The 25,389-nt window shown below is 37.6% G+C and overlaps 1 long non-coding RNA gene across 2 annotated transcripts in view; it reads right to left on the bottom strand.

Moving 5' to 3' along the window:
• Positions 1 to 25,389, bottom strand: part of LOC111754805 (uncharacterized) — a 155,093-nt gene that overhangs the window by 20,206 nt on the left and 109,498 nt on the right. Inside the window, exon 6 of one of the 2 annotated variants that reach the window (XR_002789476.2) lies at positions 20,375 to 21,530. The exons of the other annotated variant lie outside the window; for it this stretch is intronic. This is a non-coding gene — a long non-coding RNA (uncharacterized LOC111754805). Of the gene's footprint in view, positions 1 to 20,374; positions 21,531 to 25,389 lie in introns of those variants that run through there. 2 annotated transcript variants of the gene reach the window in all.

Genomic DNA, 25,389 nt, shown 5'->3' with positions numbered 1-25,389 from the left:
AATAGCTTTCCATATCTTCACACACAATGAAATTAAATAATAGAAAACAGACTAAAACCAAGCAAAGGAAAAGAATGAAAGCATTGCAGGACTTCGAAATCAGATAACAACATATGAACAATGGTTACTTTAATGCATTTTCTTCAAAAAAGTCATCCATACTATTACACATAATAAAATCAAATAAGCTAAACAGAATACAACCAGTTTTAAAAAAGAAAGCATTATAGGACTTCAAAACAAGATAATAGAAAACCAAACGTTATTACCATAATGTACTTTATTGTGTTCAAAATAACTGTCCATACCATCAGTCACATTATTCAAGAAGTTGTTTTTTTTTTAAATTTTAGACTTTATATTTAGGTTCAGATTTTACTTTGTGCTAATTTTACTCTACTGGTTGAAATTAAGTACAAAACATGCATATCTAACTACTTGAGCACAATGTTCTTCTAAAGTTCTGCAGTTATAACAGTTGAACATATATAAGCTACACTATTATTGTTATGGTTTATGTCTAGATGGCTCCCCAAAGCCTCATGCAGTCAGGGAGGCGGGCTTTTCGGAGGCAGCTGAGTCTAGAGTTTGTGATTGGTTTATGTCTAGTTCTGGGACCGAGTCTGTGAGGGCTACATCCACCCTAGGGGAAAGTAGCCTGCCTATAATATAAGGAGGGGAAAAAGGCTTGTTTCCCCTTTTGCTTTGATTATTTTTATATCTTTCACCACCATGAACTGTCACCCCTTCAGCACACCATCCTACCTTGGAGACAGCTGAGTATGGATGGAAACCTCCTCAAACTGTGAGGTAAATAACTCCACCTTTAACTTTGGGTGTTATGTATTTCGTTCCACCAACAAGAGACAAGTAACTAAGACAATCATGAAGTACTCCCATTTCTTTGTGTAGATAAAATAGCATACTACTAACACTCTACCTTGATAGTCCTCAGCTTTATTGCTGCCTCTTTGCTGTGTTAAGTTTTCCTGAGTCTTTCACATTTCTATTTAAATTTTAGAAGCATACTATCACGTGTGCACATTGGGATTGAACTGAACCTTATAGATTGTGGGAAAGACACTTCAGCAATACTTAGATTTTATCTCATAATTTTGTAATGCTCACAAACATTTATGACAAAATATTTCACATTGATACTATAAAATATATTGCTTTTTAAATTATATATTACATTGTCATTGCTAATATTTAGAAATATAGCTTACTTTTGTGGTTCATTTTCATTTTTCCATCTTTCTAAACACATATAATATCTAAAAGGTTTTCTTATAGATTGTGCTGAATTTTATATATATGTGATTATAATATGTGAATAAAGATTTTCCCTTCTTACTTTTGAATATGGATGTAATTTTTTCATTTTATTACTCTTACTGGAAACTCCACTACCTATTCTGTAGAACTGGTAAGAGCAGACATATTCCTTCTGTTTCTGATACAGGAAAAATCAATGTTTTTCCAGTAAGTCTGATGATAGATATTGAGTTTTCACTGATGTTCTGTACTGTACAAAGGAAAGTTCATCATATTTCTGAGTTTCTGAATGATATAAATGATGAATATTGTGTGTCATCTACATTCTTTTCCTTTCCACTCGAACTATTATGCTTTTAACTTATGAATATGTTTGATTTGTTTAACTTTATGCACATCTTGATTGGTTGATATGAATTACATCAACTTTGCCTTCTTGAAAATATGTTCAAGAATATGCCATCTCTTTTTGTTTCTTATGCTCCCTTGCTTACTTTTTTGTTTTGTTTTTATGAGGTAAAATATGCATAACATAAAATTTACCATTCCTACCATTTTAAGCATTTATTTCTGTAATATCAAGTGCTATGACTCCATCTATATCTATATTTTCTTTTTCATTTTTTCCAAGTGTAACCCTGTGCCCCTTTGGCACTAACTCCTCATTTCTCCTTCCCACCATCTGCAAAATACAACATTCTATTTTCTGTTTTTATGAATTAGACCACTATCAGAATCTCATAAGTTGAATCACATTTTTTCAAAGATAAATCACATCATTTATCCTCCCATGATTGGCTTATTTTACTTTGCATAATGTTTTCAAAGTCTATCCATATTGTATAGTGTGTCAGCATTCCTTTCCCTTTAAAGGATAAATAACATTCCATTTATACATAAAAGTCCTTGCATTTACACCATTAAACTGTTGGTGAACATTTCAATCACTTCTGCCTTTTGGCTATTGTGTCTAAATGCTTCTATGATCTGAAGTGTACCAAAGATGTATTATATCTTGACATATTATTTTTTTCTCGGGTTCTTCGCAACTAAGTGGGTGAGAAAATCTCTGTGGTGTTCTCTCTATGTGTGGTTTTGTATTTCCTGGCATTGAAAGTCCAGTCACTGGATCTTCCTGAACGCATAGCTTAATCTCATCAATGCTCAGAATCTGTTAGACTGTCCTGGGATCCTTTTTTCTGTATCATCTCTGAAAACTCTATTTTTGTGGTAGAAGGGCTCAAACCCAGGCCTTGTGCTGATTTGCCTCCCTTCCTCTTTTAAAAATTTATTTATGTTTTATTTATTTTGAAAGTAGTAAAAATGCAACAGCACAAGACAGAACAAAGCCAGTCTAGACAATGCAGTCAAACTGTGCAGGATTTCACAGAAGGATACTGGGATAGTAGTAATAGGTACTATGGTATATCTCTTTAACTTCATAATAGTTATCCAGTCAATTAGGTATAACAAAATCAAACCAAAAATACAACACCATAAAACCAATTGAGAATACTAAATAGAGCAAAAGAAACATAACAAAACAAAATGGTGAAAACAACCTTTGCCTTCGAACAGAAGATAGAAGGAAATCCCCCATTTTGCTATACTGCATATGGTCATCCTCCCAAGAGATGTTGAAACATCTATCCCCAGTAGCTATGGGGCGGGGATGGGTGCTTAATTTTCAGCCCTTGTGGCAGTAGGCTCACAGGTAATGGTTCTCTTCCAGGCCCACGCCACAGGCGCTCACGAAGAAGGCGGGTGAATAAGCTGCTTGAATCCCACCATGCCCATGTTTCGGGAGTTCTAGATCTCCTCCTGGCCCTTGCCTCAAGTGCTTACCAAGAGGGTGGGTGAATAAGCTGCCTGAGTGCCACCATGGCCAGATCTCGGGAGTTCTCTAAAAATTTATTTTGAAAAAGGGTATTGCTAACTTGCTAAATTACCCAGACTGAGTTCCAACTTGTGACCCTCCTGTCTCAAATTCCAAGTGCTGGGATTACTGGTGGAATGGAAACTGCCTTAGGCCAATGAGCCAAGGAATTCAGAGGATTAACTTTAATTGTTTTCCATCCTTCAAATACCAGAGTCTTGTATCACCAATTGTTCAGTGTCTCGAAAATAATCATCTCTTACATTTTGTCATGTATGTATGCAAGTGATTAAAGCAATTTTCTATAACTGAAAAACTGAATTTTTATCAGTTTAAAATTCAAAATTTTGACAAGTCAACAAGAAGCCCTCCCTTCAAGTAGATGCCATACGTGGGCCACTGTATGGAGAACCAGATGCCAGCCCCTTCTGGCACATAGACTGGGAGACAAGATGAGCCAAGGCCCACCCCTACTCTCCATCCCTACCCTCCACTGTAAAAAACCAGCTGATCTGGAGAAACACAGGCTACAATGATAGCTATTGAGGTAAAATACAACTTAATGCTTGTAATGTTTAGTGTTTCACTGACTTTGGAGGCCTAAAACCTATAGTCTAATCATCTATTCAGAGGATAGCAATACGTGGTGTAGCATCCATGGAGCATCATTCAGAAGGTGGTAGCCTTTGTTAATTCCCTGTTGTCTTATTTTGAAGTCCTGTATCATTTTCATTGTTTTGCTGGGTTGGGTTTTATTCTGTTTTGCCTTGTTTGATTTTATTATATCCAATGGCATGGGCAGCTATTTCAAAGATAACAAGATATATTATGATAGCCATTTTGGATTTACTATTATCTTGTTTTGAAGTCCTTTATTGCATTCATTGTTTTGTTTTTACTGATTCTATTTTGTTTGATTTCTACTATTCTGAAGGTATGGGCAGCTATTTTGAAGAAAACAAGAGACATCATGGTAACCATTTTTGATTTCCTACTATCTTGTTTTAAAGTCCTGTATCACTCACACTGTTTTATTTTGCTTCATTTTATTCTCTTTAAAATAAAAATTACAAAAAATGGATTAATTCTTTTTTAAAAATTTTGGTGTTTTCTAACTTATTTTAACTCTACTAAAATTTATTTTTGTTAATAATGTGAGACAAAATTCTAATACTATTCTTCTGTATGAATGTCATCAGAGTTCACTTATTAAATACTCTACACCCATTAATACACAGATATGACATTGTACAAGTGAGTATATGTATATCCATCAGATTCTATAATACACTTAAATCAGGTGTTGCAATTGTAAGTTTATTTTTTCCACAAGGTCTCCGAGGAAATAAAGTACCATCATGGTTAACTTACTTGTTACTCCATCTCTAGACTCTACTTTCTCATCAGATTAATTAGTTTCTGTATAAAACTATTTAAAACTGTGATCAGTTCCTGAAAACAGGAAACATTCCTTAGTCACAGAAATTTATGTTTAAGACTCATAATATGCTTACAATATTGTGCCGCTTTTATCATCTCCTTGTGCCTCATGTTCATTATATTTTATCCCTTCATCAAAACACAAGGAGTGACCTTGTAGCAGAATCTTTTCTCACTTGGGTAACACAGCTCTTTAATATGCTTATGGCTGCTGCTTTCCAATTAATTTCTTTAATGGTAATGAGGAGTGACTCCAAATGCTCCAAATGCATTTCTAAAGCAGAAGCCTCTTAACCACATTCTGGAAGTTATGTATGAAATTTTGATTTCCAGGCACTCATGTTATTTTTTAAAGGATGATATATGTTGATATAATGTGTAACTTAGTCATATACGTGGGACAACTAAAAGATACCTGATTCTTTAAATTTTTATTATTTTAATGTTTAAATTTTTAAAAACTTACGAGATAAATTATAGAAGCTTGCTTAAAGCAAAGGAGAGTAACTTGAGGAGGATTAAATAGCAACTTTTTAAGTCTAGACATTCACTGTAGTTTTTGATCATCTTGCCTTGATAAATGTTTATGGCCATTTGTTGTTTGTTGCTGTTGTTGTTGTTACCAGGGATCAAAGTCTCAACTTCACACTTGCCAGGCAGGCACTTATGCCGCTGGACTAAATCCTCAACCCCAGTGTTTACGGCCATTTTTAAAAAATAAAAATATGATGTTGCATCCTCATCCAGTTTATTCACCAGATTTGACTCTATGTGACTTCTGACTCTTCCACAAATTCAAAAAAACAGTGAAATAAAAGAGTTTGGATCAATTCAGGACATCACAGCTATGAGGCTAGCATAGCTAAGGATCCTCAAGAAAGAGGACTCTAGAGTTGATTTTAAAAAAAGAAAGAATAGTGGGATGGGTGTGCTCTAAGAAAAGGGAAGAGTTCTAGTGTAATTGGTTCTTAAGTTGTGTTCATTTTATATTTATTACATTTGCGTGAATACTCAGTCTCATCAACACATATAAACAAGAAAATCAGTACTGCAAAAATTATATCAAACAGAGTAAAACCTCACAAGTTTGCACACCTAGTGTGTGATTTATTTAAATATTAATGTCTCTCATTAATTGCACTGTAGGCATGCTGTCAGAAGCTCTATTGTACCTGACTTTGCAATCCATCCTATTCTGATTTTTTTTTTTTTTTTTTTTTTGCAGTACTGGGGATCAAAGTCATGACCTCATGCTTGACAGGCAGGCAGTTATGCCACTGAGCTAAATCCCCAGCCCATCCTATTCTGATTTTACTACACTCTAAATTCATAAACTCTTATTTACTTATAACACAATCTATGTTGAGTACTAGTGCTATAAATGTAATAGAAAATGCAGTTTGTGATCTAATTCATTTCAATCTGTATCGGTTTCCTCTCATATTGTATGTTGCAGCTGAAACAAATGATCTCTATCTACTCTGAGATAGCATCACTTTTTCACAACTGTTAGAATTTTATTTTTCTCCCTTCCAATGTTCCAGTGTAATAATTGAATTAGATTAGAAAGTTGAGTCCACTTGGAGAAAAGCAAACAGACATATTTTTGACATTATCTCCCAGTTGCCGATTTTCTTTACACTATCAAAGTAAACACACACAAAAACAAAGTGTATGATCTTGTGTATCAGTCCTGATTGAATTTAGATACGCATGGAGGTGAAAAACTACAAAAGCAAGAGCTTTTAAAGACTGTCAAGAATGGCCAGGAATTCAAGTAGATAAAAATGCCCACTTATATGTATAACCAAAGACAGAACTAGGAGATGTGGTGATGTTGGCTCTAGGAGGATTTCCAGGATATTTTCAATATCTCTGAAGGGCTGTTGTGGAAACCAGGACCTACAATACATCACGCCATTACATGAGACTCACAAGGAGTGACGGAAAGATATTACGGGAAGCAGATTTTGATCAGATATTTTAAAGAATACAATCATCCAGGAATAGTAGTATATATCTTTAATTCCAGCACTCTGGGAAGTTGATTCAGGGGGCTGTTCAAGCCCAGTCTGAGCTAGTTAGTGACTTGAGAAGACCTTGTCTCAAGAATAAATAAAATAGGAAAATGAACTGACTTGCTGTGGTAAAACAGTTTGGTCCATCTGTTACCTTTTCACATCTGTACAGTGGTACATTGGTTTGCAAACTTAATTCATTCCATGATTCTAGGGAAGACAGCTGTGGTTGTGTTCATCACTTGATGCAGTTTGTGAACTGAAGTAAACTTTTACTAAAGGCCTGAGTTGGCAAACTGACTTGCTCACCAACAGAAGCATTTGCAAACCAAGCCGTTATATCTACATGTGTACCTATCTCAGTATCTGCGGTTTTTGCATCTAAGTGTGTATGTGCATGGGTAGATTTGTGTCACTATTCATTGTTTCACTAACACAGTGTAAGAGTTGGAGGACTGAGCTGGGTCTTGGTGAACCCAGAGATAGAGAACAGAGTAGGCAGGCTTTTCTGTTCCATTTCTATGTTATACCTTGTGCCAAAGACGCAAGATGAATGTTCATTACTTTTGTTTGACTTTCTCCAAATCATCAAATGTGGAGACTGGGTGGGAGTGTGTGGCTCATGTCACAGGTGTCACCTAGAAACCAATTTAAGGTTGCGGGCAGAAGGACAAGACTGTTGCCTGATGCATGCCTGATTTCAAAGCAGGTGAACCTACCTCACTCACCAGGTGCCAGGTACTCTGTCTGGCATTGTTACCATGCATCGCTTCCTGCTAAGAGGAAGCAGAAGGCAGAGAAGGGCAGGGGAAAATCACACACTCTAGGTGTGGCCAGGTGGGGTGTCTGATCTTAAACAGGAAGATCTGTACAGTCATCTTTCTGGATAAGAGGTATGCAGGGACAGGCACTGTGTTAAGGGACAGGCAATGGATGCTGTGTTTAGAAAAGTAGGGAGGGAAGAGGAGAGGAAACAAAATGATGCTTTGGTACAATGCTAGTGACACCCAAGGGTCACGGTGATGGTAAACAGAATGATATATTTTAACCTAAAGCATATCGAGTTTCTTAACAGACTGCCTAGCTTGATTTTCAAAGCTTCCGATGCAGAGAATTCTGTTTCCTGTGTCCTTGGGAGGCACCTTCCTTGACCTGTGGACCTGCTGTCTTGCTCTGTAACTAGTTTCAGGTACCAGTCAGGAAGCCTGCTTGTAGCTGGGTGTGATAGTGCGCAGGTTTAATCTCAGCACTCTGCAAATTCAAGGTCAGTCTGGGATTCACAGCGCATTCAAGTTCAGCCTGGACTACATACCAAGACTCTGCCTCAAAATAAATAATTATAAAAAAATAAAGACAGTGAAGATGAATGACCCAAAGTAAGATGAATGAATATATAATGAGTGGCTGAAACGGACTGTGTTCTGATCATAGTAAACTGAAGAGCTAGATTCTTTTTGTTAATTTCCCCAAGTAAGAGAGATTTAGTCAGCGAATGAAAGCCTGAGCAGGACTTTGTAAACAGAAGCCACGGGATTATCCCCATGAAGTAAAAAATCTCCAGATTATGAGCTGCCGGAAATTGACAGAGGATCCTGAGATTTCTGGGCTGGGAAACACATAAAAGAGCAATAGGAAAGCTACAGGTGGTGAGATCCATCTAGGGAAGCTCAATATACGGAAAAAATGGACGCAAGTGTCAGTTTATCTTATTTTGACAAGATGTGTTCATGCATACTTATACAAGGAAGTGTTACCAAGTGGCATGACTATTGAAAAACCCTGCTATCCTCAGATTTGTCAATCTGCAAGATGGTCCATCTACATCCTTGAGTGGGTTTCACTGCTTCAATGGATGTCTTTAAACACATGGTAATTCTTTTGCTATCGAAATCTTACTTCTTACTTACAAAGTAAGAAACTTTTCTTTTTGAGTGGGCACTTGGAAAAAAATTCCTGGGTATTTCAAAATTCATATTATAAGATTAAAAATGAAAGTAGAGCAGAGTGAATGCTAAGGGATATATCACTGGCCTGATCATACACAAAACTGTGCTCAGAATGTAACAGTACAAACTACGTGGAATGGAATGGGACGTGGATTTCAGTATGCATTTGGGTTCTAGTACCAAAGTTAAAATGAGAAATTTAAAATGTTTGTCCAAAATATTTAAGTAACTGTATTCATCAGTTTCCTATGGAGACAAAATACCAGACACCAAAAACTTAAAGGAGGGGAGATATATTTAATTCACAGTTGCAGTGTAGTTGGTCCATGGTCACATGGTCCTCAAGGCAGGCAATATTAGTGTTGCAAAGTTGTGACAGAGGAAAGCTGCTCGTATCCCTGGCCAGGAAGCAGAGAGGGAGAAGAGAGAGGCAAGGACAAAAGCACAGTCTTCCTGGTCACACTTCAGTGTTAACTTTGCTCTTCTGACCTGGTGGAACTGCCCACAGTCAGCTGTGAACTAACTCAGCGGACTAATTCTTTGACAGTATACCACCCCATGATTCAGTCCCCTTCCAAAGACTTTGGGCAGACCTTTTACATTTAAATCATAAATAATGATGAACTGAACAGTAACTGAAAGCTTAATACTTCATCCCACGGGGTGCATCAGAAGGGTGTGGTTCTATAAATACAGAAGGTGACACCTATGCAAGTTCACAATCTGGTTGCCTTGTGGGTTCGGATGGACAAGATAGACCTGCCTCTAGGCAGCAAAAATGCAGACCATTGGGGTTATTAGAGGTAGATATCTGGCTTCCTAGATTATAGAGGCAACACGAAGTCAAGAAGTGTTTTTCTTTCCCAATACATCAAAAGACATAGTGTGAAAATAATGATGATTACAGTGGTACAGAGAGCAGGCCAATCAATCTCTCCAGAAGGGTAACGCATAGGAGAAGATAATCAATGGCAGAGCGGATCCATTTCCATTTCTATGGAAACAGAATTAATTTGGGAAGCACCTCATTATGTGATAAACTATTACCCTCATATCGTTCTTTTTAGTCATAAATGATTTGAGTGCTGACAAGATTAGAAGCTAAAGAAGCACATTTCAGTGAAAACACCCTATAAAAGCAGAATCTAGCAGTACAATCACTGAGCTAAAGTGAAATTCTGAAAAACTTTTATTTACACACAGGATAACAATTTCAGAGCCCATATAATTTACTTAGTTTATGAAAGCGTTTTAGCAAGAATTAGAGGACCAACTTTCATCCAAGTGTCACACATAAGCAAAGAACATGTAGTATAGACACAGAATCAGGGTAATAAGAGATTAAGTGTCTCCAACTAAAAACCAGGAGACAGAAATACTAGAGACTGCCAGATAAAACATCCACTATCGTCCTGACAAAAAGTCGTTAGCAACTAGCACCGTACCCCACAAATCCTATGCATATCTGCAAACACACTGATAGGTCCAAACTCCAGGTGACGCACTGAAATTTTTCAACTTTGTGACAGTGTGAAAAACACATACATTCAGTGAGAAATAAATATTAAATTTAAATCTTTTCCCAGGTAGGGACAGGTGATATACAAAGCAATAACAGCCAACTTCAGCCTCTGCCCAGCAATTAATCATTAAGGAAATCAATCAACCTTATCAGTATACTGTGCTGCTCAACTATGATGTTTGGCTGATTAGGTGTGTTAAGTAAATTTTCCTCTTGTAATATTTTCCATTATGGTAAGCTTATCAGGATCCTATCAATAAGTATATCAATAATCTATTGCAGGTCAAGAAGCATCTGGGTAATAAAATAATAAAGACTTTATATATATACATTATATATATGAATATACAGCAATATATACACATATATATGTATGTATGTGTTGATATGTACAGTAGATCTTTGTGCTCAGTTTTACTTTCTGTAATTTCAGTTATCCAAAATCAGCAGCAATCTGAACATAGTAAATGGAAAATCCCAGAAATTAAAAAAGTTTTAAATTTTAACCTGTATGTCACACAGAGTAGAGTGATGAAATCTTGCACAATCTTGCTCTATCCTGCCCTGGAAATGAATCATCCTTTTGTCCAGTATACCTACATCATATATGCTGCCCGCCCATTAGTCACTCAGTAGTTTTCCTGGTTATCAGGTTGACTTTTGCAATAATGGTTGTACTTGTGTACAAGTAACCCTTATTTTAATTAATAATGACCTGAAATCACAAGAATATTGACTCAAATGAGACATCAGAGCACAGAAAATGGAAGGACAGTTAACTCTAGTATCATCTGGCAATTCTCCTGGGCATGTAGAAGAATTATCCATGGTTCTAGGCATCCCTGGATGTACTTGGAACATATTCATATATATATATATAAAATAAATTTATATATATCATATTAATTTTTTGTTTAGTATTATTGAATATTTCCTTTAATGCTATGCTGTGTTACATTACTTTTTCAGAATTAATGTGTAACTGAAATTTAAATTTTAAGAGGATCTAAGGAGTCTTTAAAAAAGCTGTTGAACAAGTGGAATTAAGATACATTATGTATATATACCAATTCCTTACAAGGAATTAATTATTATTTGCTACACACATGCATTCACTTTTTTTAAAGTAGAGGTATTTTTTAGAGTTTCCAAGTGCTGTTTCAAATGATTAAATCCAGCAATAGTAATACACAAATCTTTAAAAATCCAGAACAACCCATTCTCTTAATTGTAACCATGGAAATGGTTCTTATTTTCAGAATAAAGATTTTTCCACCCTATAAACCACATAGAGAAAAAGAGACAGAGATTATGTTGGTATCCATTTAATTGTCACTTTTTATGACTAAAAGTATTGACTAAATTCTTTTAGCCTATATATTTTAAAATTCAGAGCTCTGTTAGCACCCAGCTCATGATGCCCATAAAATACTAATTTTTATGGATGTGGTTCTTTAGGGATCTGATTTTGGCAGGGACACTAAAAGGTTCTAATACTTAAACCTGTACCCAACAACCTGCCTGCCTAAAACCAACCACTAAGAACCCACTTGCTCTTGGCTTAGAGATCAATTTCTGGGTAACACCCAAAAGATTTCATCTTTCTCACATTCCCATCTCTGCTTAAAAACTAGACATATTTAGTAGGTTATTGCTTTTCCTCCCAACCCAGTCAATGACTTTATTTTAAAAATAAAAGAAGAAAAGAACCTAAGGACGGGTTATTTTCCCAATTGCCACTCCTGGGACTGTAAGAGATCGTGCAGCCAGCCCACCACAGTATCCAGCAGATCCTGATACAGCCCGCTGCATGACACACTCATCCCCATCACTACCCACATCCTATAAAGGCTAATAAAGCTGCCTGCAATTTGAGATTAAAATTGTGAATGTTACACACTGCACTGCATTAAAAATGCACAAAGCCAATGGACTATAACTTGGCATTGTGGAAAATGTCTGAGATTGATTGGAAGGCAAAAGAAATCTACGAGTTGGTGGATCTGTAAATGTTCACATTGAAAGAGGTTTTAGAGACTAAAGTATTAAGATAACCCCCTCATTGTCTTTAGAAAGATAATGGAATATAAGAAAGGAACCCTAAATTTTAAATTATAAACTATGAATTTGGCTCTGGGTTCCATTTCCAGGGCAGACAAATCATTTACCCTTCTAAGTTTCAATTCTCTCCTTTATAGAAAGGAGACAATGAAGCCTAAATTTCATTCTGTTGTGAATACATAGTAGTTGCATTCTTTTGACACAGTGACTGGTAATGCTGTCATTATTAATAACAGGGCTCTGACTTGGGTGTTGTAATAGGATTTCTCCTTTGGAGTGGTTCTTTGCCCATCCTTCCTTGTTCCCTTATTCCCCTTCCCAATCCTGAAGAGAAGCCTGCGTAGATGGATAAGATGTTAATTATTAAGTCTTTCTTAAGGTTCACAAAATCAAGAACACATGATAATTGTTCTAATACCTTTCCTTAGGCTTTAGTTCTATGGCAAAACAGTTCTTAGTGAGATATCAACTAACACAAAGAATATGAATGAACCTGCTGTGGGAAAGTAATTATGGTTGTCTGAAAAGAAAATACAAATTTTGGCCCAGAGGGGTCATTACAATGTATCTTTGACAGAAAAAGAAGAGAGGGAGAGAGGGAGAGAGGGAGAGAGAGAGAGAGAGAGAGAGAGAGAGAGAGAGAGAGAGAGACAGAGACAGAGACAGAGACAGAGACAGAGACAGAGACAGAGATACACACACACACACAGAGAGACAGAGAGAGAGAGAGAGAGAGAGAGAGAGAGAGAGAGAGAGAGAGAGAGAGAGAGAATCTAGTATAGTGATGTATGCCTTTAATCCCAGCACTCTGGGCAGTTGAAGCAGGAGAATAGCAAGTTGGAACCCAGCTAAGACTATTTAGTGACTTAGAAAAAACTTGTTTCAAATTTAAAGTGAAGAGGGGTTGGTAGGAAGGTGGGGAGATAGCCCAAAGGCCCTTACAGCCAAAACATGAAGCATACCCGCCACACCCCAAATGACAGGATGACAGAAGACCCACTCAACTTGCACCTCCTTCTACCTGCTTTCCCTTCTCATAAAAGCTCTTTGTGCTGTCAAGTCCTGCACCAAGGCGAGAGTTTGAGGATGCAGTCGCTCTAAATTAGGATAGTTGATCCTTGAATAAAAATAATTCTTACTGAATTATTGGTCTTCCAGTGTGGGGCAGCCAAGCCTTTAACTCAGCGGTAGTAGTCACTAAATTCACACTTTTACTGACAGGTAGTGCCTTATTGCTTCCAAAGTTCCTTTCATACACAAAAATCCATGTCAGCTCATCTTTCCTTACTCCTTGCTATGTGAGAGGCTCTGAAGTAGTCATCCTCTGTTTCACTGCTGTAGCAACAGAACGATGTGGGTATTCTTATTGTCAATCATGATTTAGAGATAAAGACACTGAGGGGATTTGAGAGATTAAATTGTGGAAGGATTCTGTCACAGGCTAGCATGGACCTCTTTCCATTTCTTAGAAAAATAGAAATTAAAACTGAGTCACAGCCTTACAGAAAAGGGAATCTTTAATCGGGAAGTCAGAAAGCAGGGAAGGACTCCAACATGGGCAGTGAGAGAGAACACATTCTGGTACAAGGATTCAGACTGACACACCCAAAAGGAGGGAGGCTAGCGATTCAGGATCGGCTGGTGGACCGGGGTTCAGTGGATCATTATGGTACAGGCAGCAAAATTAGATATATTATAGGCAGTCAGACAGGGCTGGACTCTCGAAGGAGCCAGTGCAGAAGACCAGAAACCTTGTAACTTTGGAGGAGACAAATATCTCTGGTGCGGCCAGATCTCAAGAAAAAAAACTAAAGCAACTGCAGCCACACCCTAAGTGTAAACATCAGGGATGATATTCTAAATAGGTATGGATTATCTTGAGGAAGCCAGAAGACACCATCCCAAACCCCTACAGAAATAGTCACTGTTTGCTACGTGACTCACTTCCCCATTTGTCCTGATTTGGTCAGTCTAACCTGAACAATTAATCTTATTGATTGGCCATAGTTCTGTCCCACCTCATGCCTCTTTGCCTTGTGTGTGCCCATATAGTCCCCACCTTGCACCCATGTCACATCATGGTTTTGCTCTATAAAAGTCCCTAGACAAGACAGAGTCTTTGGCAACCTGCTCGGGACCCCTTCTGTCTGTCTCTCAGACAGAAGCTTTGTTTCTCTCAATAAATATGTTCTTCTCTTAACCTCCACTATTCCTACAATTCATTCTTTGATTTTAAAGAGGCCAGACTTGTACCAGACATCTAGTAGGCTGCGAGTTTCTTTCCCCTATGTCAGTTGCCTCAGTTCTGGCATCACAGATCTGGAATCCTCGTGGCTGAAGAACAGTTACAGTTGAGTGGGCTGAAAATAGCCCAGGTTCTCCTGTGCCACAAGAAAAGAGTTGCTATGTGTGCACCTTACAACATGCTATAGACAACTACGTTTATGACAGATAACATGATGGCAGCAGAAACAGGGAGAAGGGCAAAGGGAACAAGAAGGCAAAAGGGGTCCTGGATAACTCAGGCTACTAGGGTTGGCCGCCACTGATCCTAGGCGTCTCCCATCATGTCTCTGGTGACAGCAATCTGCATGCCCTCCTAAGCGTAATCCTGGATAATCATGAGGGTGGTGTTTGACATATGGTTGACCACAGAGAAGGCAGTGACTCACACAACTTACCTGTCTTAAGATTACAGAAATGGATGACCATTAGGGTGGTGTGGTGTTTACAGCTGAACAGAGGGAAAGAAGTGACTCTGCTCCTCTGTTGCTAACTATATTATTCCCCCTGAGAATCCTGATCCCTGAAAATCTTTGAAGACAATTGGGAAAGGAAGTTCTGTTTTCTGTAGCTGCTTCCGTCTGGATAAGGGTGTTGGCCCAACCTTCCCAGTGACCAAGGAACCCTCACCTGATTGTTCAGGACTTTAAGGGTGCTCAGTGATTTCTTCACAAGATTTCTTGATGAACCATGGGTATCAAAGCAACATTTGAGCTTGAATTATGGTCACTACCAGTGGTTTGACAGTTTTGGAGCTATTGACAAAAGAAGCATATTCTTCTTTTAGGAACAAATAGTCCTTTGATTTCAGCTGTTAGGAGAGGACAGCCTTCTTTAGGGGTTCTCTTAAGCATGTGGGGCTCCATCTTTCCTGGATTCCCAGTGATCCCATGGTTAGGACAGAGCTGGAGACTTCTGGGGTAGCTGAGGGTCCCTATGAACCTCTCATCTTGGTATCCCTAGTCTTAAAGGAGGCTGAGCTAGTGTTAATCCAGGGCTAGTCAGCTCTGTGCGGCCAGCTCTTGCACGGACTCCTTAAATCATCAACATCTCCCGATGTGCAGTAGAGAAAAAATTTGGCCCAATATTTATAGCAAAGAATGATAAATGAAGGTCAAACTTTGTTCTGCTCATAGCTATCTACTAGACTTCTGTCAGTTCCAGTAAAAATTAATGGTTCCTAGCAAAATGGCTTTTATGTCCCAGAAGAAAACACAGCCCATACTTTCTACAAGCCCTGAATCCAGCCTGTCCTCTACTCTTGGGGTGGTTTTTGATGACATCATGCCTGGGTCAGATACTAGCAACTCTCAGATGGTACTCATTCCTGACACCACAGATTCATTTCTGATAAAACCACTGAGACATCTGATAGTTACCAAAACTCTACAACTAAATTTTTGAAAAGCTTGGGGATATAGCTCAGCATAAAGATTTTACGTTCGATCCCCAGTACCAAAATAATTAATAAGTTAATTAATTAATTGAAATTTAGTGTGGCATCATGTTTTGGAATTTGAAAGCTAGAAGAGAATTGATATTTCCTTGCCCAGTTGATTTTGCACACTATCATCAGGCAGGTAGGTATGTTGATGTGAAATAGCGTTGCTGTGACTAATATAGCTGGAAGGAATAAAACATAAATTAAATTAATAATCATAAGAAATAGAACCACAAAATATTTAGGTTAAGTAATTATATTCTAATAAAAATATGGATTATTTTCATCATGATATGTGAGTTTGAATAAGGAATGACTTATTTTGAATTTCAATTTTTAAGCTTATGATTTGCAGAATTGCAATTTACTGACTACATTTCCAAGTGCAAATTACTAGTTCATAAAAAATCTATTTCATAAATGATGCTGTTTGATAATACATATTTAATCCTAATTTTAATTAAATATTTATGGTACTATGGTAGCCTAATTACTACAAATGTGGTAGGTGTATTTATAAAGTTACTCTTATTGTATTCTTCTATGAATTTTTCTGTACAGGAAAATTTAGTTACACTCAGGAAAGTTTCCTTGCTTCAAAGTTTTCCATTTTGAAATATTTGTTTTGGTTTCCTACAGCACTGATTGGGTTTGTGGGAACTTCTCCATGGAGAAGTTTCTTGCATGAGAAGTTTCCTGGGCTGGTAAAAAGAGGACTTTTCCTGAGGCAGGAACAAGGATATAGGAAACACTACAGAATCTGGGAACTAGGAGAGCCCTGCAGAACTGTCCTGACCTGGGGGAAAGAGGCTGACACTTTATACTCAGTCACTATGCAGGTCCATGGCCCTGTGTGAGGGTATGCATTACAGCCAAGGGTACATATCCAAAGGAGTACATAGTGGCTGCTGCTAGAGCCCCAGTGACATGTGGCCCTCAGTTGTCATCTTCTCATGAAGGTCACTTTGACATATGAGCCTGGGAACATCACACATTCCCACGTGATCTACATCCATGCTTGTTTAATGTAGCAGTGCCAATGACTGACCTTTTTATGGGGTGAATTTTGTCCTCCTGTGAAGTTTCTATATGGAAGCCTTCCACCTCATAAAATCAGATTGACTAAATATGCCTTAAGAAGTGATTAAGGTTAAAAGTGCTAATAAGAGTTGTATTAGTCAGCCATATCATTGCTGAGACACATGAACCTGACAATCACTACTTAAAGGAGGGTGCCATGACTGGTACGGCTCTTGACATTCCCATGGAGTAAGATCAGGAAAGGATGGGAAAATAAAGAAAAAAAAAAAAAAAGAAAGAAAACTGAGGTCAGGTAGAACCCTCTTTCCTGATGGGAAGAAAAGAACTGCTCAACCACTGTAGTGCATTTATTTATACATTTAGCTACTTAATGTCATGTGACACCTCACTGCCTAGTAATATAAATGTAAGTCAACTTAAGGGTTAGTGTTTGGAGGCCTGGAATTACTTGTTCTGTAATTCATCATTGGTCGTCTTTGTTTTTGGACCTGGCTTGTTTTATTGATCAAATTTCAGCTTCAACCACTCCCAGAAGGAAGAGAGGTTTAAATTGGCTCATAGTTTCAGAGGATTCAGTCCATGGTAGGGTGACTCCAATTCAGAAGCATCCTGGTGCGAAATTATGATAGAATAAATATACTTAGTTCATGGTACATAGCACTAAAGAGGAAGGAGCTAGGACTAGATATAGACCCTAAATCACCCCCCATAGCCACCCTAACACACCCAGTAGTGTGCTTCACTAATCCTCTGTGAGAATTCCATGGCAATCGTATTGACACAGTCAAGCTTCATGATCACAACAGTGGACCCATAACTTCATGGAACTAGTGTCCTCATGAAAGAAAAAAGGAAACCTCAGACTGCTCTTTCTTCTATGTGAAGAAATGGCAAGAAGGCAGAATTTGCAAGAAGAGAGCCTGCACCAGAAATCAAACCCTGCTGCAAGTTTAATCTTAGACATCTTTGCTGTCAGAATTCTGAGAAAGTACACCTTGGCTTTTCAAGCCCTAGTCTGTGATATTTTGCTATGGAAGCCTGAAAAAATTAAGACATCCTTTCTCTCCAGTTTGCAAGGGTTTTGACTACATGTCTTTGATGTTAGAAATGGAAGCAATATAAGAAGGCCATCAAGAGCATGGAATTCAGAGTGGAACCACCGGCTACCCAACTGCAAAGAAAACCCCGTCACTTGCTGGAAGTAAGCAATGCATGGATTTGTCCTGGAACAAGGTATAATATTTTCACAGAGATTGGTGGGATTTATCAGTGATTGGAGAAACAAAGAGTAACAGTAAAATCAATGCAATCAGATTGCTACTGCTAAAGAAGGAAGATGAAAAGTTGAGATTTATTAATGGACAACACAAAGACAAACTTTCAACTCAACAGATTCCCTTGATAGTGTACAAAGGAAGGGCTCATCCTCTCCAGGAATAAGTCAAAAGCACTCAGGACCAAGACTAGGATTTAATCTTAAGAAGAGCTCGCCCTAGAAAATATTCTCATTCCCACCCTCCCTCTCTGCCTCTTCTCTGCTCTCAGATTGAGGTGCATTTCTAGCATTTTTTATAATATTTTAAAATTTTATTTTGTTAGGGAGTCTCACTAAGTTGCTAAGTGGCCCAAGCTAGGCATACATCGCTCTCCTTTCGCTTCAGACACCCAGAGTGCTCACAGGAGCACAGCTTAGATCCTAAACATACACAGTTCACAGTGGGGTTTGAGTTCCTATGAGAATCTGATGGCCAGTACTTTGACAAGGGGTAGAGTTGAGGTAGTTGGGGCATGATGGGAAGTGGATGGAAACAGAGAATAAGACTGTGCAGTCCTGTTTGTAACAAGCCACGGACCCATGTTGTGACCTGGGGATATAGAAGATTTGCACAGTTAACTAGGGTTGCAGATAGGATGGCCTGTCTTTGTTGTTTAGGAGCTCGTGATGTGATGTCTAGAAGAATGCAGACCTATTACTAAGTAGCAAATGCTGCTAGCATAAGCTGAAATCTTTACCAGGATAAAGTAGTAATTGACAGACAAGTGAAGAAAAGAAGTTAAAATTAATATTTAGGAGTTAGATTGTCCAGATCTTTTATAAAGATTCTGTTCTAGACTTCAAGGTTTCCCGTAGAGAGGTCCTCTCATTCCACACCTGGGTGAAACATTCCAGTCATTTGTTTTCTGTATTAGAGTACCTTCTCTTTCAACCAAAATATTTCATCCAGTGATCATTATTAATCCAGTGGTCCAAGTTCTTCTCTTTGGAGAGTGACTTATAAAGTCCCACAGGCAAGTTATCATTTAAAAAAACAAAATTATTAACAATACCAAAGCAACAACTTGAAAAATCTCTCCTTCTCTTTTTATGGACTAAAGTTACCTTATAAAAAAAGGAATTCTTAATATACACACTCAAGCTATGTTACACTCAGGAAACATCAAAAGAACAACTAGAAAAATGAATGCAAAAGTTATCAGAAATACAGGGAGAAACGGCTTGTGCATTTTCTCAGTTGATGAGTATGGTTAGGAGACATATAACTGAGCACTTATAATGACCAATGTGGTTCCATGGTTCTACTCTCAGGAAGAGTTGTACTTTGGGAGGGGGGAGTTAACTGCAGGAGTAGTAGCAGAGTGGGAGCTCTTTGGAGTCACATAGTCCTACCTCTGAGTTTTTCAACTCAGCTCAGAGATTGTGCCCTGTTTCCATACTTCCAGGGCAGTGGCCTTTCCTCTCTTATTTCCGTTCCCCCTCAGAAGATGCATGGTGGGCAGAAACTCTGCCTGCTAAGAAGTTTTATGCTTCAGATGGAGTTCGACCCCAGCACACTTGGATTTCTGAGTTGTCCTGTGATTGCATTTGTTTATTGCTTCAGGGAGAAAAACCACTGTACTCAGCTGCTTCTTCTATCAGCAAGATCTTATCGTCTTCGCCTCCCTGCTCCTCTGAACACCTCATCAATAGTTCACATCCTTTCCAGATTGCTTCATAAACTATGCTAGGTTTTATAAGAAAAGCTGTTCAATTCATGTCCAGAACAAATGATGGTTTGTACCATTCACGAGGCATTCACACTTCTACAGGCATCTTTTCTATGCACAGATGAATGGTCCCACACAGCCCCACTCTCCTGTCACTTTAGGGACTGCACGGGTGCCCTCTGGTGTCCTTTCCTGTTGCTGCTCATTAGTTCTGAAACACTGATTGTTCCTAGACTGAGCTGTTGTCAGTTCAGTTCTGAATCTAAACTATGCTGTACAAATTATTGCTGAACATTGAAGAAAAACTTGGAAGGAGTTAAACAGTTTAGAGAATTTCACAAGTGAAGAAATTGATAGTGAGAGTATAAAAGAATGACAAATAGTAAATAAGTTGCTTTATTTTATTCAGAGTGAATAATTCTTTGAATCTTTAGTGAGCAGACATTTATTGAACATTTGCAATGCATTATATACTTTGCTGATTACTGTTAGACTGGTATGTGTAAACACACGAGGCTCAGTATCCTTAGAGAAATCACATTCCCTGCCTTGATTCAGACTTTAAATCACCGTGCAAGGTGAGAGAGAAGGAATGGGAGACAGATGAAAAACAAGGCTGGAACTGTCTTCTGAGAAACTGACTTAAACAACAGATAGAGTAAACAGTGGGTGAGGAGAACTTGAAATAGAAAGGCCAGAAGATTGTAGCCTCAGGGGAGTTAAAAAGTTGTAAAGAAAGTAAAGTAGAGGGATTTGTAGGGTGAAATATGTTATCCAAAAGTTTCCTGGGACAAGTGAACAGAAGAATGCTACTAAGAACTTAGGAATTTTTGATCAATAGAGAAGACAGGTGCTGCAGTGGGACAGGGAATAAACACATGTCTTGTCATTTTAAGGTGGCTCTAGAATGGTGGTTTTCAGAGGTAGAAGATAGGGTTCTTTGCATGCTTGTAAGGAGTAATGAATGAATGCTGGGAAGTGTAAAATTGATGATAGTGAAACAAGAGAAGGGGGAGGGGTAGTTCCAATACAGTAATGCCATTATCACTGTACCTATAACCAATCAGAAAAGTGCTATTTTGAGCCAATCAGAGCTTTGCTGCATTAATATTTCATTTCAATCTTGCTGTTGTTCACAGGGCCAATCAGAAGTTTTTTCTCTTCAATTCCTCATTTGCATACAAGTGCAACCAATCAGAAAACACTACTGCTGATCCTTTATTTACATATGACAGGAAGCCAAGTGAGTTTTTGTTAGCATTTACACATAGCCTGATGCAAAGTTTTTGAAAGAGTGTCTTTCCCAATGCCTTATTTACATAAAAGAGTAGTAACTAGGGAATTCTGAATGTACAATACCCCTTTCCCTTATCCCTGGGGGTGCCATGAACCTTTTCACCTCCCTGTTTTCACTATGTAGAGCATTTCATTATTCCTTTGATAAATTTGTACTTTCTGTACAAATTTGTGCCTTTTCTGTATGGCTTCACCACTTACTTGTTCAGGACATTAAAGAAGCCTATGCGACACTCTGTGCAGTATCATTACTAGATGAAATGATGAAGAAAGTCTTTGTGGACATGGAATGAGATGCAGGCCAGTTCAAGTCTTCCTAGAAGAATGGATCTTCCTCCTGCATCTAAAATAAAAGGAGCCTGTTGCAAATCTCAGCCTGGTTGTGGGCAAATTACAGGAAAAGTTATCTCCTGAAATATTTAAAGAAATAGAGTGAAACAACAACGGAGTAATCTGTTAGAAGAGAAGAAGAATTTTGTCTATGAGATGGGAAGTAAGTGAATAAAAACCATAGACTTTTTCTGATATCAAAGATATTCTTACGTGGTTTACTTTTTCTCAGAGTGACCCATATTCAGGCAGATGTTTTTCAAGGGTTAAACTGAAAAGGTAAAATGAGAAGACAGTACAAGACATGGGTGATATATCAGTCAATACACCATCACAATTTCTTAGAGATCATTGAAAAAAACTAGATAAGCTGTATTCAAGCTGTGACCGACCTTTTGAGGGAAAGTCTTCATGCCACGAGTAAGACATCTCATGAGAACATGTTATTTAAAGTGTAAATCTGATATGTGGTTGGGCTATTGTACACTTTATTGTCCCTGTAACTTATACAGAAGAGAAGTGGAAATAAAAGAACCTGACTGAGGAAAAAGTTTTAGTACAAAATGTCTGACTACTAAAAAGTTGCTGTACAGTTTGCCTTTAGGGAGAAGCATGAGAATAAGGGATCAGGTGTCTTTTTGGCTGTAGATCTGAGTGTTTCAGTGGATGAAAAACTCAGGCTGAGCCCATTAAAGTGAGCAGAAAATTTGGTGGCCAGCAGAATGTTGAATAGATGAGATCAAAGGAATGTGAACCCAGGGCTCCAGGTAGGGCTTCCACCAAACTTTCAGCTTCTCATACGATTTAGCCTCTTTGCCTGGGCAGTCATGTGTGTTCTATTTCATCCTGTAACGGCAACCTATGCTGCCATTCACTTCCCACCCCACCTCCCAATGTGGTTACTATATATAGAATGTGTGCTTCTTTTTAAAAAAGATTTATTAGTATTTTATTTTTAGTATATGCTTGCATATATAATACTTGCATTCTATTTAGGGAGTAGATCCATGTACCTAACCCGTCTTAATTCTTTTTCTCCCCTTCTCCTCCCTCCCCTTGTCCTTTCATAACTAGTTCCCATTTCCATTTACAAAAATCTGTCTCTGTTTCCTACTGGTTATCTTACAGACTACATATTCTTTAGCAACTCCAAGATTCGTAATGAATGCTCATGTCTTAAATTTTCATACTGATTAGATTTTCCTCATCATTCTGTTGCTAGCTTAAGTAGACAAGTACTTTTCCAAAAAAATACAAAAATACAGAATTCAATCCTATTCTAGTTATTTCTGTTTCTTCTCAATTCTAAAATCTACATATATTAGTTTCTTAATAAATGTTATAGTGAATTGATCTGAAATACGTATTAAACATAAGATTCATAATGAAATTATTTTATTTGTTTTACCACCCATGTTTTCACTAGAAAATTTCACTAGATTAACAATTAAATACCTAACATTTACTAAATGTAGAGATTAAAGTTGAACATTTTAGTGCACTTTTATATTTTCTCAAACTACATTATCTCTGAAAGTTGATCTCTAGATAAATAAATTAAAAATAGATATATCTTGTTGTTGGAAGGTCTATTAGTCAGCTTTCTCATCAATGAAATACAATAGCTAATGCCCACAAATTAATTTTTGCTTTGCATTGCAGTCTGTAATCATCTGGGTCCAAGGCAGGAGCATCATGGCAGAAGCATGTGGGGTAGTAAAGCTGCTCAGTTCATGGTAGCCAGGAAGCAGAGCAGGGAACAGACCAGAGAGGAAGGGGGCAGGGACTAAGTATAGAACCTAAGGTCATGAATTCCCAGCAGTGTGATCTACCAACTCCCAGAGAAGATCCTAAAATCAAGGAAGTTGAAACACTGACCTAACTCCCAGAGAAGGGAATATACCAATTTGTTGATTGATAGTCACACTTTTAAAAATTTTATTTAAAGAGAATAAAACCAAACAAAATAAAACCAATCAAATGAAAAACAATTAAAGTGACACAGTACTTCAAAACAGGATAACAGGAAATCAACAATGGCTACCATAATTTCTCTTATCTTCAAAATTGCTGCCTATATCATCAGAAATAATAAACTCAAACAAAGCAGAACAGAATAAAATCGATCAAAACAGAACATTGAAGAAAGCAGAACAATAAAATGGACCAAAACAAAAGAGCGAGAAAAATACTAGATTTCAAAACCAAGACACAAGGAAATCCCCATAGTTGCTATATTGCATATTGTTATCCTCTAAACAGATGCTCAGACTACCAGCTTTAGGCCTGTAAAGTCAATCAAACAATGCAAGAATTAAGTTCTTTTTATTCCTCAGTTGCTATCAACTCAGCCTGTGTTCCTCCAAATCAGTGGGTTGCTAGGTTGTTACCTGCTTACCTGGGTTGAGGGGGTTCCTGTCTGTGTGTGTGCTGGGTGGCTCATAGGAACTGGCTTCTTGTTTCTCCTCTCGGGCTCCGCATGGCCACTGCCAGCTCGCAAATTAACTCCAACACTGTTTTGTTTTTATTATAATTTCATTTCTAAAGTATTCAATATATGATCACACTGCTACAAGGCATGAAAGAGTTAAGAATTTCTAATAAATGCTCTTTAAAAATTCTGCATGACATTTTGCGTTACAATTTTTGGAGCTTCGAAAGAGAACTTTATTTAAGCCGATGGTAATGGAAGAGAACAGAGTTGGAAAGACTGAAAAGGAATGTGCGCTACATCATATTTTTACTTGAAAAATTTAGAAGATGTTTATTCCAAGGAATTAAAAATAGATACATCAGATTCCTTTGCTAAAGAAACATCCTGATATTGTTTGGATGCTGTTGTCGTTGTCATTATTGTTGTTCCTAAGATTCTTAGAGATATTTCACTTTATTTTGAACCTGAAAAGTCAGAGTACACTGAATTCTCATAAATCAATCAAGAGGTTTTCTTAAAAGAAATAAAATGTTTATGATGGAAAGAAATCCTTGTATTACAAATTAAAATGCATGACATGTATTTTTAAAACTCAGATTTTGGAAATTTTTTTAGTGGCAGAGACTATTATACTCCAAAAAAAAAAAAAAAAACTTAGTCTTTCCAAAATATAGTTATAAAATAATTTAGGAAGGAAAAGATGGAGTCACTCATGTGAGTAGGCATGATGTTGTTTGAGAGGGAGAGTAATTGCTCATTCAGAGGATGGGTAGGGACGAATAAAACCTGAAACTTATCGCTCAGCGGGTCACAAAGGAAAGAAGAACATAGACATGTTCAGAAATACGAACAGGGATGCTATTGATTTTTCCATGTCATTTCCTATCCTGCTCCATTGCTGAACTTGGTTATTAATTCTGGGGCTCTTTTGGTGAAACTGATTGGGTCTTCTATGTAGAGGATTGTGTCATCTGCAGATAATAGCAATTTGACCTCTTCCTTTCTCATGCACAGTGCTTTTATTTCTTTCTCTTCTCTGATTGCTCAAGCCAATGCCTTTAATACTGTTTGGAACAGGAGAGGGACATCCTTTGCTTTGTGCTTCAGTGTAGAAGGAAAAATTTCAAGTTTCCCCCAATACTTGGCAGAAGCTTTGTCATGAATTTATTTTTTATCAAATTGAGATAAGATCTTTTTATGCCTATTTTATTCAGGTTTATATTTTATCATGAATGGACACTGGATTTTGTCAATCTTTTTCTGAATATAAGATAAATGCGAATTTTTCCTTGCTTCTGTTTATATGGTGTATTAAATGTATTGATTTGCGTTTGTTGAGCTATCCTGAGACACACAGCTTAAAGGCTCCCTGGTTTCTCTCACATGAAAAACTCCAAATATAAATAAAGAACAAAATAAAAGACGGATAATAGGAAGC

This window comes from Cavia porcellus, unplaced genomic scaffold, assembly GCF_034190915.1.
Source record: "Cavia porcellus strain 051 isolate PalLab524CR breed Dunkin Hartley unplaced genomic scaffold, mCavPor4.1 scaffold_8, whole genome shotgun sequence".
Lineage (NCBI taxonomy): Eukaryota > Metazoa > Chordata > Mammalia > Rodentia > Caviidae > Cavia > Cavia porcellus.
This window is presented reverse-complemented; position numbering and strand designations above follow the sequence as displayed.